This window comes from Pleurodeles waltl, chromosome 7 (assembly GCF_031143425.1).
Source record: "Pleurodeles waltl isolate 20211129_DDA chromosome 7, aPleWal1.hap1.20221129, whole genome shotgun sequence".
Classification (NCBI taxonomy): domain Eukaryota; kingdom Metazoa; phylum Chordata; class Amphibia; order Caudata; family Salamandridae; genus Pleurodeles; species Pleurodeles waltl.
The window spans coordinates 500,281,322-500,297,042 of record NC_090446.1 but is presented as its reverse complement, the minus strand read 5'-3'; the positions used below and the strand labels follow the sequence as shown (position 1 = coordinate 500,297,042).

The window sequence follows — 15,721 nt, the reverse complement described above, 5'->3', positions numbered from 1 at the left end:
GAATATGGCCATGTAACATGTCTAAGATCATGGAATTGCCCCCTCTATGCCATCCTGGCATTGTTGGCACAATTCGATGATCCCAGTGGTCTGTAGCACAGACCCTGGTACTGCCAAACTGCCTTTCCTGGGGTTTCACTGCAGCTGCTGCCACCCCCTCAGACAGGTTTCTGCCCCCCTGGGGTCAAGCCAGGCTTGTCCCAGGATGGCAGAACAAAGGACTTCCTCTGAGAGAGGGTGTTACACCCTCTCCCTTTGGAAAATGGTGTGAAGGCAGGGGAGGAGTAGCCTCCCCCAGCCTCTGGAAATGCTTTCTTGGGCACAGATGTGCCCAATTCTGCATAAGCCAGTCTACACCGGTTCAGGGACCCCTTAGCCCTGCTCTGGCGCGAAACTGGACAAAGGAAAGGGGAGTGACCACTCCCCTGACCTGCACCTCCCTGGGAGGTGTCCAGAGCTCCTCCAGTGTGCTCCAGACCTCTGCCATCTTGGAAACAGAGGTGCTGCTGGCACACTGGACTGCTCTGAGTGGCCAGTGTCACCAGGTGACGTCAGAGACTCCTTCTGATAGGCTCCTTCAGGTGTTAGTAGCCTATCCTCTCTCCTAAGTAGCCAAACCCTCTTTTCTGGCTATTTAGGGTCTCTGTCTCTGGGGAAACTTTAGATAACGAATGCAAGAGCTCATCCGAGTTCCTCTGCATCTCTCTCTTCACCTTCTGATAAGGAATCGACTGCTGACCGCGCTGGAAGCCTGCAAACCTGCAACATAGTAGCAAAGACGACTACTGCAACTCTGTAACGCTGATCCTGCCGCCTTCTCGACTGTTTTCCTGCTTGTGCATGCTGTGGGGTTAGTCTGCCTCCTCTCTGCACCAGAAGCTCCGAAGAAATCTCCCGTGGGTCGACGGAATCTTCCCCCTGCAACCGCAGGCACCAAAAAGCTGCATTACCGGTCCCTTGGGTCTCCTCTCAGCATGACGAGCGAGGTCCCTCGAATCCAGCAACTGTGTCCAAGTGGCCCCCACAGTCCAGTGACTCTTCAGTCCAAGTTTGGTGGAGGTAAGTCCTTGCCTCACCTCGCTAGACTGCATTGCTGGGAACCGCGACTTTTGCAGCTACTCCGGCCCCTGTGCACTTCCGGCGGAAATCCTTTGTGCACAGCCAAGCCTGGGTCCACGGCACTCTAACCTGCATTGCACGATTTTCTAAGTTGGTCTCCGGCGACGTGGGACTCCTTTGTGTAACTTCAGGCGAGCACTGTTTCATGCATCCTCGTAGTGCCTGTTTCTGGCACTTCTCCGGGTGCTACCTGCTTCAGAGAGGGCTCCTTGTCTTGCTCGACGTCCCCTCTCTCTCCTGGTCCAATTTGCGACCTCCTGGTCCCTCCTGGGCCACAGCAGCGTCCAAAAACGCTAACCGCACGATTTGCAGCTAGCAAGGCTTGTTGGCATTCTTTCGGCGGGAAAACACTTCTGCACAACTCTCCAAAGCGAGTGGAATCTGTCCACCAAAGGGGAAGTCTCTAGCCCTTTTCGTTCCTGCAGAAACCTCAGCTTCTTCTGTCCAGTAGAAGCTTCTTTGCATCTACAGCTGGCATTTCCTGGGCATATGCCCATCTCCGACTTGCTTGTGACTTTTGGACTTGGTCCCCTTGTTCCACAGGTACCCTAGATTGGAAATCCATCGTTGTTGCACTGTTGGTTTGTGTCTTTCCTGCATTATTCCTCTATCACGACTTCTTTGTCTTTGGGGGAACTTTAGTGCACTTTGCACTCACTTTTCAGGGTCTTGGGGAGGGCTAATTTTCTAACTCTCACTATTTTCTAATAGTCCCAGCGACCCTCTACAAGGTCACATAGGTTTGGGGTCCATTCGTGGTTCGCATTCCACTTTTGGAGTATATGGTTTGTGTTGCCCCTATCCCTATGTGTCCCCATTGCATCCTATTGTAACTATACATTGTTTGCACTATTTTCTAAGACTATACTGCATATTTTTAGTACTGTGTACATATAACTTGTGTATATTTGCTATCCTCTCACTGAGGGTACACTCTAAGATACTTTGGCATATTGTCATAAAAAATAAAGTACCTTTATTTTTAGTATAACTGTGTATTGTGTTTTCTTATGATATTGTGCAAGTGACACTTGTGGTACTGTAGTAGCTTCACACGTCTCCTAGTTCAGCCTAAGCTGCTCTGCTAAGCTACCATTATCTATCAGCCTAAGCTGCTAGACACCCTATACACTAATAAGGGATAACTGGGCCTGGTGCAAGGTGCAAGTACCCCTTGGTACTCACTACAAGGCAGTCCAGCCTCCTTCATTGGTTGTGCAGCGGTGGGATAAGTGCTTTGAGACTACTTACCACTCTTGTCATTGTACTTTTCATAAGAAAAAAATATACAAAACAAGTTCAGTGTGTGTACACATAGCTAAAAAGTTCTGCATTTCCTCTTTTCACTCTTTTCTAAGTGCTGAAAAGTACTTCTAAACTTTCAAAAAGTTCTTAAAAGTTTAAAAAGTTTTTTCTGTCTTTCTAAAAAGTTCTGAAAACTTTTTTCTCTTTTTCTATCACTTTAACTCTCTCTAAAAATGTCTGGCACAGGCCAAAATGTTGATCTGTCCAAACTTGCATATGATCACCTTAGCTGGAAAGGAGCAAGGAGTCTCTGCATAGAGAGAGGTTTGAGTGTAGGGAAGAATCCTTCCTTGGAATTATTGCTTAATATGCTTAGAGAACAAGATAAGGCCAAAGGGGCCACATCTGTTGAAAAAGTAGCAAATGGTTCCCAATCTGATTCAGGGACTAACCCAGGAAAAGATTCAGGAAAGAAAGTTCATAGCCTGCCCATTACTAGACAGTCTAGCATAGTTGGTAATGATGGAGAGCCACACCATACAAATAGTGTTCTCTCACATCATAGCAAAAGCATTTATTCTCACCACACTGGTAGTGATGTTTCTGTTAGCCAAGCTGTTAGGGTGGCTTCTGTAAGGGACAGGTCTCCTTCTGTTCATTCCCATCACACCTCTGTATCTAGAAATGTCCCTCCCACCAACCCTGATGACAGATTGTTAGAGAGGGAACTCAATAAGTTGAGGGTGGAACAAACCAGACTGAAGCTTAAAAAGCAACAGCTGGATTTGGATAGACAGTCTTTAGAAATAGAGAAGGAAAGACAGAAATTGGGTTTAGATACCCATGGTGGCAGCAGCAGTATTCCCCATAGTCATCCTGTAAAAGAGCATGATTCTAGGAATCTGCACAAGATAGTTCCCCCTTATAAGGAGGGGGATGACATTAACAAGTGGTTTGCTGCACTTGAGAGGGCCTGTGTTGTACAGGATGTCCCTCAAAGGCAGTGGGCTGCTATCCTATGGCTATCATTTAGTGGAAAAGGTAGGGATAGGCTCCTTACTGTGAAAGAAAGTGATGCCAATAATTTTACAGTTCTTAAGAATGCACTCCTGGATGGTTATGGCTTAACCACTGAACAATACAGGATAAAGTTCAGAGAGACCAAAAAGGAGTCTTCACAAGACTGGGTTGATTTCCTTGACCATTCAGTGAAGGCCTTGGAGGGGTGGTTACATGGCAGTAAAGTTACTGATTATGACAGCCTGTATAACTTGATCCTGAGAGAGCATATTCTTAATAATTGTGTGTCTGATTTGTTGCACCAGTACTTGGTGGACTCTGATCTGACCTCTCCCCAAGAATTGGGAAAGAAGGCAGACAAAAGGGTCAGAACAAGGGTGAACAGAAAAGTTCATACAGGGGGTGACAAAGAGAACACTAAGAAGAAAGATGGTGAAAAATCTCAAGATAAGCATGGGGATAAGGGTAAAACCAAAGATCCCACTTCAAATCTTAAACACTCTTCAGGGGGTGGGGATAAAACAAATTCTTCCTCTTCTTCTCAACCTACACAATTTAAAAAGCCTTGGTGCTTTGTGTGTAAAAATAGAGGCCATAGGCCAGGGGATAAGTCCTGTCCAGGTAAACCCCCTGAGCCTACCACCACTAATACATCAAGCTCTAGTGCCCCTAGCAGTAGTGGTACTAGTGGTGGGACTGCTGGCAACAGTCAAGTTAAGGGTGTAGTTGGGTTCACTTATGGGTCCATAGTAGAAACTGGGGTAGTCAGTCCCAAGACAGTTTCTGTCACATCTAGTGGCATTGGCCTTGCCACACTGGCTGCTTGTCCCCTTACAATGGATAAGTACAGGCAGACAGTTTCAATAAATGGTGTTGAGGCCTTGGCCTACAGGGACACAGGTGCCAGTATCACTTTGGTGACTGAAAACCTAGTGCATCCTGAACAACACATCATTGGACAACAGTATAAGATTATTGATGTCCATAACTCCACTAAGTTTCTTCCCTTAGCTATAATTCAGTTTAGTTGGGGTGGAGTTACTGGCCCTAAGCAGGTGGTAGTATCACCTAGCTTACCTGTAGATTGTCTCTTAGGTAATGACCTAGAGGCCTCAGGTTGGGCTGATGTAGAGTTTTATGCCCATGCAGCCATGCTGGGCATCCCTGAGGAATTGTTCCCTCTCATTTCTACTGAAATGAAAAAGCAAAGGAGAGAAGGCCTGAAAACTCAGGATCCCTCTCCATCAACAGGTAAAAAGGGTATCACAGTATCCCCTAACCACCCTACCATTCAGGATACCTTTCCTGTGGTGGGAGAAACCTCTCCTGGGGTGGCACCTGTTCCAAGGGAATCATCAGCTGGCATAGCTGTACTCCCTGAGGTGGAAGTACCTCTCTGTGGGATAACTAACATTGGTGACAAAAAGAGCACCACTTTAATTAACATGGAGCATCCCTCCAACCCTCCCAGAGAAACTTTAGTGCAGAAACCCTGCACTGCCTCACAACACTTAGGAAAGCATCCCTGCCCTAGTGTGGAGCTCATAGGACAGCATCCCTGCCCTGCTCCAACTCAAGAGAAACAGCATCCCTGTTCTCTCTTCCAGCCATATGGACAAAGTTTTTGCCCAGCTATGGCTTTTCTGAGACAGCATCCCTGTCTGGCATTTCCATCACTACAAATAGGTTCAGTGGACAATTCCCACTGCTCTAAACTAAAACTTACTGATAGAAACTCTAAAAATACATCTTCACATTGTTGCTTAGCTAAAAAACTTCAAACAGGGTGGTTTACATCCCCACAGGGAAGTAACCATATAGTGGATGATAAAGGGAGTAACCAGTCTATTGCAGAGCTACTCTCTACTTATCACCACTTAGACAATAAAGTCTCAACTGGCCAAGGTTAGCCTTATTGTCCTTCGTTTGGGGGGGGGTTGTGTGAGAAAGTAGCCTCTTTCTAGCCTTGTTACCCCCACTTTTGGCCTGTTTGTGAGTGTATGTCAGGGTATTTTCACTGTCTCACTGGGATCCTGCTAGCCAGGGCCCAGTGCTCATAGTGAAAACCCTATGTTTTCAGTATGTTTGTTATGTGTCACTGGGATCCTGCTAGTCAGGACCCCAGTGCTCATAAGTTTGTGGCCTATATGTATGTGTTCCCTGTGTGGTGCCTAACTGTCTCACTGAGGCTCTGCTAACCAGAACCTCAGTGGTTATGCTCTCTCATTTCTTTCAAATTGTCACTAACAGGCTAGTGACCAATTTTACCAATTTACATTGGCTTACTGGAACACCCTTATAATCCCCTAGTATATGGTACTGAGGTACCCAGGGTATTGGGGTTCCAGGAGATCCCTATGGGCTGCAGCATTTATTTTGCCACCCATAGGGAGCTCTGACAATTCTTACACAGGCCTGCCACTGCAGCCTGAGTGAAATAACGTCCACGTTATTTCACAGCCATTTTACACTGCACTTAAGTAACTTATAAGTCACCTATATGTCTAACCTTTACCTGGTAAAGGTTAGGTGCAAAGTTACTTAGTGTGAGGGCACCCTGACACTAGCCAAGGTGCCCCCACATTGTTCAGAGCCAATTCCCTGAACTTTGTGAGTGCGGGGACACCATTACACGCGTGCACTACATATAGGTCAATACCTATATGTAGCTTCACAATGGTAACTCCGAATATGGCCATGTAACATGTCTAAGATCATGGAATTGCCCCCTCTATGCCATCCTGGCATTGTTGGCACAATTCGATGATCCCAGTGGTCTGTAGCACAGACCCTGGTACTGCCAAACTGCCTTTCCTGGGGTTTCACTGCAGCTGCTGCTGCTGCCAACCCCTCAGACAAGTTTCTGCCCCCCTGGGGTCAAGCCAGGCTTGTCCCAGGATGGCAGAACAAAGGACTTCCTCTGAGAGAGGGTGTTACACCCTCTCCCTTTGGAAAATGGTGTGAAGGCAGGGGAGGAGTAGCCTCCCCCAGCCTCTGGAAATGCTTTCCTGGGCACAGATGTGCCCAATTCTGCATAAGCCAGTCTACACCGGTTCAGGGACCCCTTAGCCCTGCTCTGGCGCGAAACTGGACAAATGAAAGGGGAGTGACCACTCCCCTGACCTGCACCTCCCCTGGGAGGTGTCCAGAGCTCCTCCAGTGTGCTCCAGACCTCTGCCATCTTGGAAACAGAGGTCCTGCTGGCACACTGGACTGCTCTGAGTGGCCAGTGCCACCAGGTGACGTCAGAGACTCCTTCTGATAGGCTCCTTCAGGTGTTAGTAGCCTATCCTCTCTTCTAAGTAGCCAAACTCTCTTTTCTGGCTATTTAGGGTCTCTGTCTCTGGGGAAACTTTAGATAACGAATGCAAGAGCTCATCCGAGTTCCTCTGCATCTCTCTCTTCACCTTCTGATAAGGAATCGACTGCTGACCGCGCTGGAAGCCTGCAAACCTGCAACATAGTAGCAAAGACGACTACTGCAACTCTGTAACGCTGATCCTGCTGCCTTCTCGACTGTTTTCCTGCTTGTGCATGCTGTGGGGGTAGTCTGCCTCCTCTCTGCACCAGAAGCTCAGAAGAAATCTCCCGTGGGTCGACGGAATCTTCCCCCTGCAACCGCAGGCACCAAAAAGCTGCATTACCGGTCCCTTGGGTCTCCTCTCAGCACGACGAGCGAGGTCCCTCGAATCCAGCAACTGTGTCCAAGTGGCCCCCACAGTCCAGTGACTCTTCAGTCCAAGTTTGGTGGAGGTAAGTCCTTGCCTCACCTCGCTAGACTGCATTGCTGGGAACCGCGACTTTTGCAGCTACTCCGGCCGTGGGCACTTCCGGCGGAAATCCTTTGTGCACATCCAAGCCTGGGTCCACAGCACTCTAACCTGCATTGCACGACTTTCTAAGTTGGTCTCCGGCGACGTGGGACTCCTTTGTGTAATTTCAGGCGAGCACTGTTTCATGCATCCTCGTAGTGCCTGTTTCTGGCACTTCTCCGGGTGCTACCTGCTTCAGAGAGGGCTCCTTGTCTTGCTCAACGTCTCCTCTCTCTCCTGGTCCAATTTGCGACCTCCTGGTCCCTCCTGGGCCACAGCAGCGTCCAAAAACGCTAACCACACGATTTGCAGCTAGCAAGGCTTTTTGGCGTTCTTTCGGCGGGAAAACACTTCTGCACGACTCTCCAAGGCGAGAGGGATCCGTCCACCAAAGGGGAAGTCTCTAGCCTTTTTCGTTCCTGCAGAAACCTCAGCTTCTTCTGTCCAGTAGAAGCTTCTTTGCATCCACAGCTGGCATTTCCTGGGCATATGCCCATCTCCGACTTGCTTGTGACTTTTGGACTTGGTCCCCTTGTTCCACAGGTACCCTAGATTGGAAATCCATCGTTGTTGCACTGTTGGTTTGTTTCTTTCCTGCATTATTCCTCTATCACGACTTCTTTGTCTTTGGGGGAACTTTAGTGCACTTTGCACTCACTTTTCAGGGTCTTGGGGAGGGCTAATTTTCTAACTCTCACTATTTTCTAATAGTCCCAGCGACCCTCTACAAGGTCACATAGGTTTGGGGTCCATTCGTGGTTCGCATTCCACTTTTGGAGTATATGGTTTGTGTTGCCCCTATCCCTATGTGTCCCCATTGCATCCTATTGTAACTATACATTGTTTGCACTGTTTTCTAAGACTATACTGCATATTTTTAGTACTGTGTACATATAACTTGTGTATATTTGCTATCCTCTCACTGAGGGTACACTCTAAGATACTTTGGCATATTGTCATAAAAAATAAAGTACCTTTATTTTTAGTATAACTGTGTATTGTGTTTTCTTATGATATTGTGCAAGTGACACTTGTGGTACTGTAGTAGCTTCACACGTCTCCTAGTTCAGCCTAAGCTGCTCTGCTAAGCTACCATTATCTATCAGCCTAAGCTGCTAGACACCCTATACACTAATAAGGGATAACTGGGCCTGGTGCAAGGTGCAAGTACCCCTTGGTACTCACTACAAGCCAGTCCAGCCTCCTACAACGCGTTACACTGAAGAACACTCCCAGGAGGACCCAGGTGCCTGTGAATCCCCACCTCCCACTTTGTTCCAGGTCTTTCATCTGGTGGGAAACGTTGCACGGTGCTCCTCGTTGACCCAATCAGGACTTCAACTGTGTGGTTGCTTTAAGGCTGAATACAGCTGCAACTGTGTGAGTCCCTTAGGTCTGGATGAGAGCTGAAACTGACTATGAGTGTCGATTCACAAAATGTCGGGGTAGTGGAAGTGACATCATACAGCCTTTGACCTTAATGATGTCACAAAAAGCGATGTCACATGACCTTAATCCTCATGACATCACAATCCATGCACTCACTCTCACCCTGACTCAGTCATTTGCACCCTCTTGCTCACTCTTACTCTCATTCCACTATACTTGCTCACTTTCACACACACACACGATCCAGCTTACTAACATACATGCTCACACATACGCTCTATCACCCAAATTCTCTCTCACACACATGCACTCAGATAACATAAACTGAAAAATATTTTAATTTACTTACCTAAGATGGCAGTGAAGGTTCTGTTCCATATCTTATCATATCAAAAAGGTACACTGTTCCAAAGAGGTGACACCAGTGATAAGTATGGTTCCCTTAGAAGCAAAGGCCCTCAAGTCTCATCATTGGACTTGCTCCACGTCAGACTGGTGCTGCAATGTCTGACGGGACCCACATTGGGGTCACTAGACCAAACAACTGTGCAAACCAACAGCAAGAAAAGGTGGAGAGAAAAGTGAAGTTCAAATTGCCTCAACTCCCCTTAGGTGAATCCCTTTAATTAAAGTCGGTGGGAGTTGGTCAAGATTAAAAACGGAAAAGCGAGTATAGGGGGATAATGACCCTTTTACTCTTGCACAAGTGGTTGAGAATCACTATTTCTTATGCCACTCTGACAGTGAACATGTCTCGCGCCTTACCTTGTCCGTACAGATCTTATGGCGCTTCTTCAGGACTGAAACAAGATCTTCTCCAACAAAAACAGATGCAATGATCTATAATAAAGATGATGTTGTCAGAGGTATCTTGTGATGAGACTCTACTCACTCAGTTGTCCAATGAGTTATTTTGCAGATGAACCAACCTGGAGTCACAGAGATCAAAAGCACAAACAAAGTAGACGTAGTATAATGTTAATCAAAAAGAATGTGCAAACCCCATTAATCTGGGCTATCTATACAACTATAATGATGTATTAAAAACTTCTGGAACACGAAGAAAAGGGCATTACAATTGGGAGATTATTAAAGGTATGCTTGCCACCCAATTTTGTGGCCGGTCTTTTGCTAAGTCAGGCGGATTCTCAATTAATCATAATTGCTATAGAAAAATAATATGGAAAATGAAACCAATATAAATCCACACAGTACAAATGTGAATTGTAGATATTCTTCCACATTCTGAGAAAAGTATACTCTCAAATTGTTGTCAAGCAGTATCTGTAGATGTTAAAAACATGGCCACTCTATACACAGAGATTGACTAAAACATTGTGCATAAACGAACTAAGCGAGGGTGTTAGACAGCTGTGTTAGGGCCATCGAGACTGGAGACCGATTACATCTCCACTGCAGATCTTTTCACAGGGGAATAGAGATCTACCTCCGTTGAACAACTGGCGCTCGTGCACCGGAAGGCCCATTGCACGGGCCAACACTTACACCACACAACCACCTCTCTTACAAAAACTATAGGTGGATATACATAACTGAAAATTGCACTATCGAACTCCTGCAAAGCAGAAAGTCTCATGTCAGTAAACAAGTTTGTAATAATTAGATACCGCGTGTCGGAAGTATTGCGAATCACGCAGAACTAAACTCAAAACGAGAAAAAAATCAACAGAAACGGAGAGAGCCTCACAACAATAAAATATTTAGAAGTAACCAGGTGCCTTATACCGAAAGTATCGTTGTTCCCGCAACCTTAAACTCAGGGGAAAAGTAAATCAACAGTAATTGAGAAACCTCTCACCCGGAAAGGCCGAGCGAGGAGAAAAGTCCTTCTATATCCAGCTAATACGCGTCCGAAGACAGGCCGGCAGACATACATTAAATACCGTCAGGAGCAGGATCCTCATTTCTGGAGTATCCGGGGTGCCGCCAACCTCTGAAAGGAGAGGGACAGGGTAGCGAAGGTACAAATGAACGCTCGGACGGGAAACGTCCAATCAAAAAACAGAAGGGGCACGACTACCGAGTCAGCTCCTGGTTCTGTTCCATGTCCTGCTGGGCCAACTTTTTTATTACAGTAATAGTGAAAGGTAGAAAATGAATTACTATTATTGTAATAAAAATGGAATATAAAAGGAAGCTGCGGCCTGAAGTTGGTAAAGCGAGTCATAACTGTGTTTTGGCACCAATTATTCCACCTCTGGGCCGGGCCTCACAAAGGCCAGGGGTTGGAAAGTGCAAGCCAGGGGTCACAGGTGTGACCCCTAAATGACATCCATGCACCTGCCTGATTGCCATAGTACCAGGGGACGACTGCAATTTCCTTGGCTGCACTCAGCACCGCCATCGCCAAGTCTTTTGCCCCTTGGCTTGAGGGACGTACTGGTTTCGGCAGAATCACCAATTCTAGGATGACAGCCACAGTTGGGCCCATACCTGCATCTGCTCGGAAACTGGGCCTGGTACTCTGAAAACTGGGTCTGACAGGAGACACATGTGGGACAGGACAGGTGAGGGATGAAGCCCAGAGGAGGTGACAGAGCACATTAGGTGATGATGGCAAGAAAAACACAGAAACACAGCAAAGAAGAGGTCAGACGGCAGGGGCGTAGGAGACACTAAATTTCTGGGGGGGACAGGGACAACCTTGAGGTGGGCCCCCTGCACAAAGTTTTCACCCAGAAGGGTTGCCATGGTGGGGGGGAGATGGGGAAGGCGGTCGCTTCCAGTCGAGTCCTGTGTGGCCTGCAATTCCCTGTCTGCTGGGCCCTTTGCTGCCTGTTAGGCAGCGACAGGCTCTGTGATGCTGTTCGCCTGTGTGAAGTCCTAAGAGGCCTGTACTGCCTGCTGGGCGCAGTGCTTCCTGTCGATTCCTGTGCTGCCTGTTGGGAGCTTTCTTACTAGTCAGGCTGTATAAGTCTCTGGGCCTCCGCCTGCCTATGAAGGCCAGTAAGGCTTATGATTGCTGCTAGGTCCTTGTCTGACTGTCAAGTGGCAGTCTCTGTGCTGCCGCGTTCCTGTGAACTGCTGTGCTGTCTGATAGGGCCGTCCTTAGTGCTGGTGGCGCCCTGTGCGACATTGTTTGTTGGTGCCCCCCAGTGACCACCTCTGCCACGGATTCCCTCACTACTATCCATCACCACTCTCTCTCAGATGCATTTCATTCGTTTTATAGCACCACTCATACCAAGAAATATCCCTTACAACGCAATCAATGCAATGCAATGCATTGACCATGCTGCCATTACCACAAATATGGGTCTAGCACACATACCTTTGCCACACATATCTTTACCACACATATGCGTGGTTACAGCATAGATAGCGGTCTAGCTGTCCGGGTGGAACAGGAAGAAGCAGAGGAGAGAGAGGTAAGTAGGGCTGTGGCCGGGTTTAGAGTGGGAGGTTGGGGTCATTTTTAGGGCAGGGTAGGGTCGGGGTAGTTTTTAGGACAGGGTGGGGTAGGTTTTAGGGGTCAGGAGGAGTGCATGGAGTTCAAGTAGTTTTAGGACAGTGTGGGATAGGTTTTAGGGTACAGGGTGGGGGTCATGTAGTATTTAGAACAGAGCGGGGTAGGTTTTAGGGTTCAGGGTGGGGGCAGGGGCATCAAGGTAGTTTTTAGAGCAGTTCAGGGTAGGTTTTAGGCTTCAGAGTGGGGGTCGGGTAGTTTTTAGGACAGGCCAGGGTTACTTTTAGGGCTCAGGGCAGGGGGGTTTAGGGCTCAGGGCAGGGGCAGTTTTAAGTGCTTGGATGGGTGTAGTATGGTATCAGGTGTAAGGGGGCAGGGTAGGGAGAATTTACCACGCATGTTCCTTTACCAAACATGCTTTTACAATGAAATTCGTTGTAAAGGCATGCGTAGTAAAGACACGGTCATTGTTGAGACCGCGATGTTAAGGCATATGCGATATACGCATGTGTTGTTCTATCATTCATCCCTCATACCAGTCTAGGGTGTCTAGGGTGTCAAAGCACTTTACATCACACAGACATTACGCAGAGACAATCATCATATATGTGTAAATCAGTGTATATGAAATGTTACATAAGACAGAGGACTACAAGGTGTAGGTGTCACAGGTCATCCATACTGGTAGCAGGTATAGTTTCAGAGTGCTTTATCTGGAGAAGCGCAAACTCAGAATTTAAAACATAACACCATGGTTGGGGGCTCTCTTTAATAATAAGAACTGCACTCAAATCAACTTGTTTTGCAACATTAAGTTAATCAAAAAGTGGGGGGAAATCATGACGCTCTAATCTATACCTTGATGTTTGCATGCAGCTCTTTGATGAGTTCATTGCTCACTGTTCTATATTCAGTTTTCATTTATAAATTGCAGGGGACAAAAAAGGAGCTCTCTGATGTAGGAAGCTGGCCTTGTGTGTGGTGAGTACCTATGGTATTATCACCTTATACCAGGTCCAGGTATCACCTTATTAGTGAAGTGTAGGCAGTGTCTAGAAGCCAGGCTCTCTAGAGTTAGCTGTGGATGAGCAGCCAAGACTTATCTAGGACACATGCAAAGATCATGCAATACCACTGTAGTCACACAGCACTTACACACATGAAAGAAACACGTGTTACGAAAATAAAGGTTCCTTATTACAGTAACACAAACACTAAAACACTAGATAGGCAATACTCCAATAGGATGTAAGTAACACACTATTATATGTACAGCAGCAATCACAAATTGGCATAAAAAGCAATAGAAAACAGTGAAAAGCAATAGGCAATACTGAAGGCGTAGAGGGGACCAGACCATATACTAAGAAAGTGCAATGCGAAAGCCGGGTCCCCACCCAAGGAAGTGGAATTGGTAGAGGGGAGCTGGAGGAACTAGGAAACCCCAAAGGTAAGTACCAGAGTGCCCCCAGCGACCAGGAGAAAAGAGGTAAGTTACAGTTTTTTTCCCTGACCCACCAAAAGGACTTCAGAGAAGGATATTGCAAAATGCAGACAAGACTGCAAGAAACTAGAGGTGGATCCTGGAAGAGTAAGAACTGGAAAAGAAGGGCACCAAGTCCAGTTTACGTAGTATGGTCCGGTCGTGGCAGGAGCCACTACCCACCCATCTGTGGATGCAGGAGTTGGTCGACGGGGAGACGAAGATGGTCAGCAATGCAGCACTGGAGCAGATGAAGAGTTCCTAGGTGATGCAGTCGACGTCCCACGCCAGATGAAGAATTGCAGTCAGTCTGTGGTGTGGAAAACCCACCAACAAGCCTTGGCAAAAGCAAATGTCGCAGTAGGAGAAAAGTGGAGCTACCGGGGACCAGCAAGGTCCAGGGGGACTCAACCCATGGAGGGGAGTCTCAGGTGACCATCAGCAAGGCAGAGAGTCTGGAGGAGGAGAGGCAGCCACCACAGAAGACCTACAGGCAAGGAGCCCAGGAGCTGTAGAGAGGCCCACAGCACACCTGAAGAGAGGTCCCACTTCACAGGCGAAGCACATTGAGGGCTGTGCTTCACAGAGAAGAGTGCCGGGGGTAGCTGCAAGAGATGCGGTGCATGGGGGTACTGTCCTGCATGGGAAGGCAAGGACCTACCTACTCCAAAGTTGGGCAGCTGGTAGAGCGGACCAAGGAGACCACTCCAGACTACCACCCCTGATGCAGGATCCACGCAGCTCAGGAGGAGAGGAGATCCACGCAGCCGGTTGTTGTTGCAGTTGGTGCCTGCGGATGCAGATAAGTGACTCCTTCACTTCAAGGAATTTTCCTTCTTTCTTCTCATGCAGACTGAAGACTTGCTGCCCTCAGAGGAAGCACAGCTGGGCAAATGTTGCAGTTGCTGGAAGGAGCCGGAGAAACAATGTTGCGTGGCAAAGTAGTCGCTGGAGCTGCAGATTGTAGGTTCCTGTGAAGTCCAGTTGCGGTTCCAGTGGCCAGAAGTCAAAGTAAACGTTGCAGAGGAGTCCTGCTGGAATCTTGCACGTCAAATCTGAGGACCCACCCAAGAGGAAAACCCAAAATAGCCCAGAAAGGGGGATTGGTCACCTAGCCGGGTGACCACCTAGGAGGGGGCTGTGATGTCACCTCCCTGACCTGGCCACTCAGATTCTCACAGAGGCCTCTGCCAATCTTAGATTCAAGATGGAAGAATCAAGTGGCCACCTGGAGGAGCTCTGGGCACCACCCCTGGGGTGGTGATGGACAGGGGAGTGGTTATGCCATTTCCATTGTCTAGTTTCACGCCAGAGTAGGGGCTGAGGTCCCTGAACTGGTACAGACTGGTTTATGCAAGGAGGGCACCAAATGTGCCCGTCAGAGCATACTAGTAGCTTGGCGAGGCTACCCCTCCCAAGCCTTGTAACGGAGAGGGTGTTGCCTCCCTCTTCCAAAGGAAATCCTTTGTTCTGCCTTCCTGGGCATGAGCTGCTCAAGCAGCAGAAGGAGGGCAGAAATCTGTCTGAGGGGTGGCAGCAGCGTGAGCTGTTCGGAAGACCCCATAAAGCTGGTAGGAGCAATGCTGGGGATCCTCTAAGGAGCCCCCAAAGTGCATGGAATCATACAATCAATACTGACAATAGTATTGGGGTATGATTCTGACATGTTTGTTACCAAACATGCCCAGGTTCGGAGTTACCATTATGTAGCTGGACATAGGTAGTGACCTATGTCCAGTACAAGCGTAAAATGGCGTCCCCGCACTCACGAGGTCCAGGAAAATGGAGCTGGAGTTCGCCTCACACACAGGTACTTGCACCCTACCCTCTGGGCTAGGAGGGCCTACCATAGGGGTGACTTACAGTGACCTGGTGCAGTGGCCTGAAGTGAAAGGGTGCAAGCACCTTTTCACGCAGGCTGCAATGGCAGGCCTGCAGACACAGTTTACATGGGCTCCTATGGGTGGCATAATACATAATAAATGCTGTAGCCCATGGGAACCCCTGATCCCCCAATGCCCTGGGTACCTGGGTACCATATATTAGGGACTTATAAGGGGCACCAGTATGCCAAGTGGGAGGGGTGGGGGGTCCAAGCAACCAAATTTAATGGGAGAGAGCACTGGGGTCCTGGTTAGCAGGATCCCAGTGAACACAGTCAAAACATACTGACAACAGGCAAAAAGTGGGGTAACCATGCCAAAAAGAGGGTACTTTTCTGCATCT

The 15,721-nt window shown here is 47.9% G+C and overlaps 1 long non-coding RNA gene across 1 annotated transcript in view; it reads right to left on the bottom strand.

Annotated features, from left to right (window-relative positions):
* LOC138304263 (uncharacterized) overlaps positions 1-10,545 on the bottom strand; it is a 56,387-nt gene extending 45,842 nt beyond the window's left edge. Inside the window, exons 1-2 of the long non-coding RNA XR_011205527.1 lie at positions 10,481-10,545; positions 9,351-9,514 (exon numbers count right to left, since the gene is read on the bottom strand). This is a non-coding gene — a long non-coding RNA (uncharacterized lncRNA). The remainder of the gene's footprint in view (positions 1-9,350; positions 9,515-10,480) is intronic.
* Positions 10,546-15,721: the final 5,176 nt, after the last annotated feature.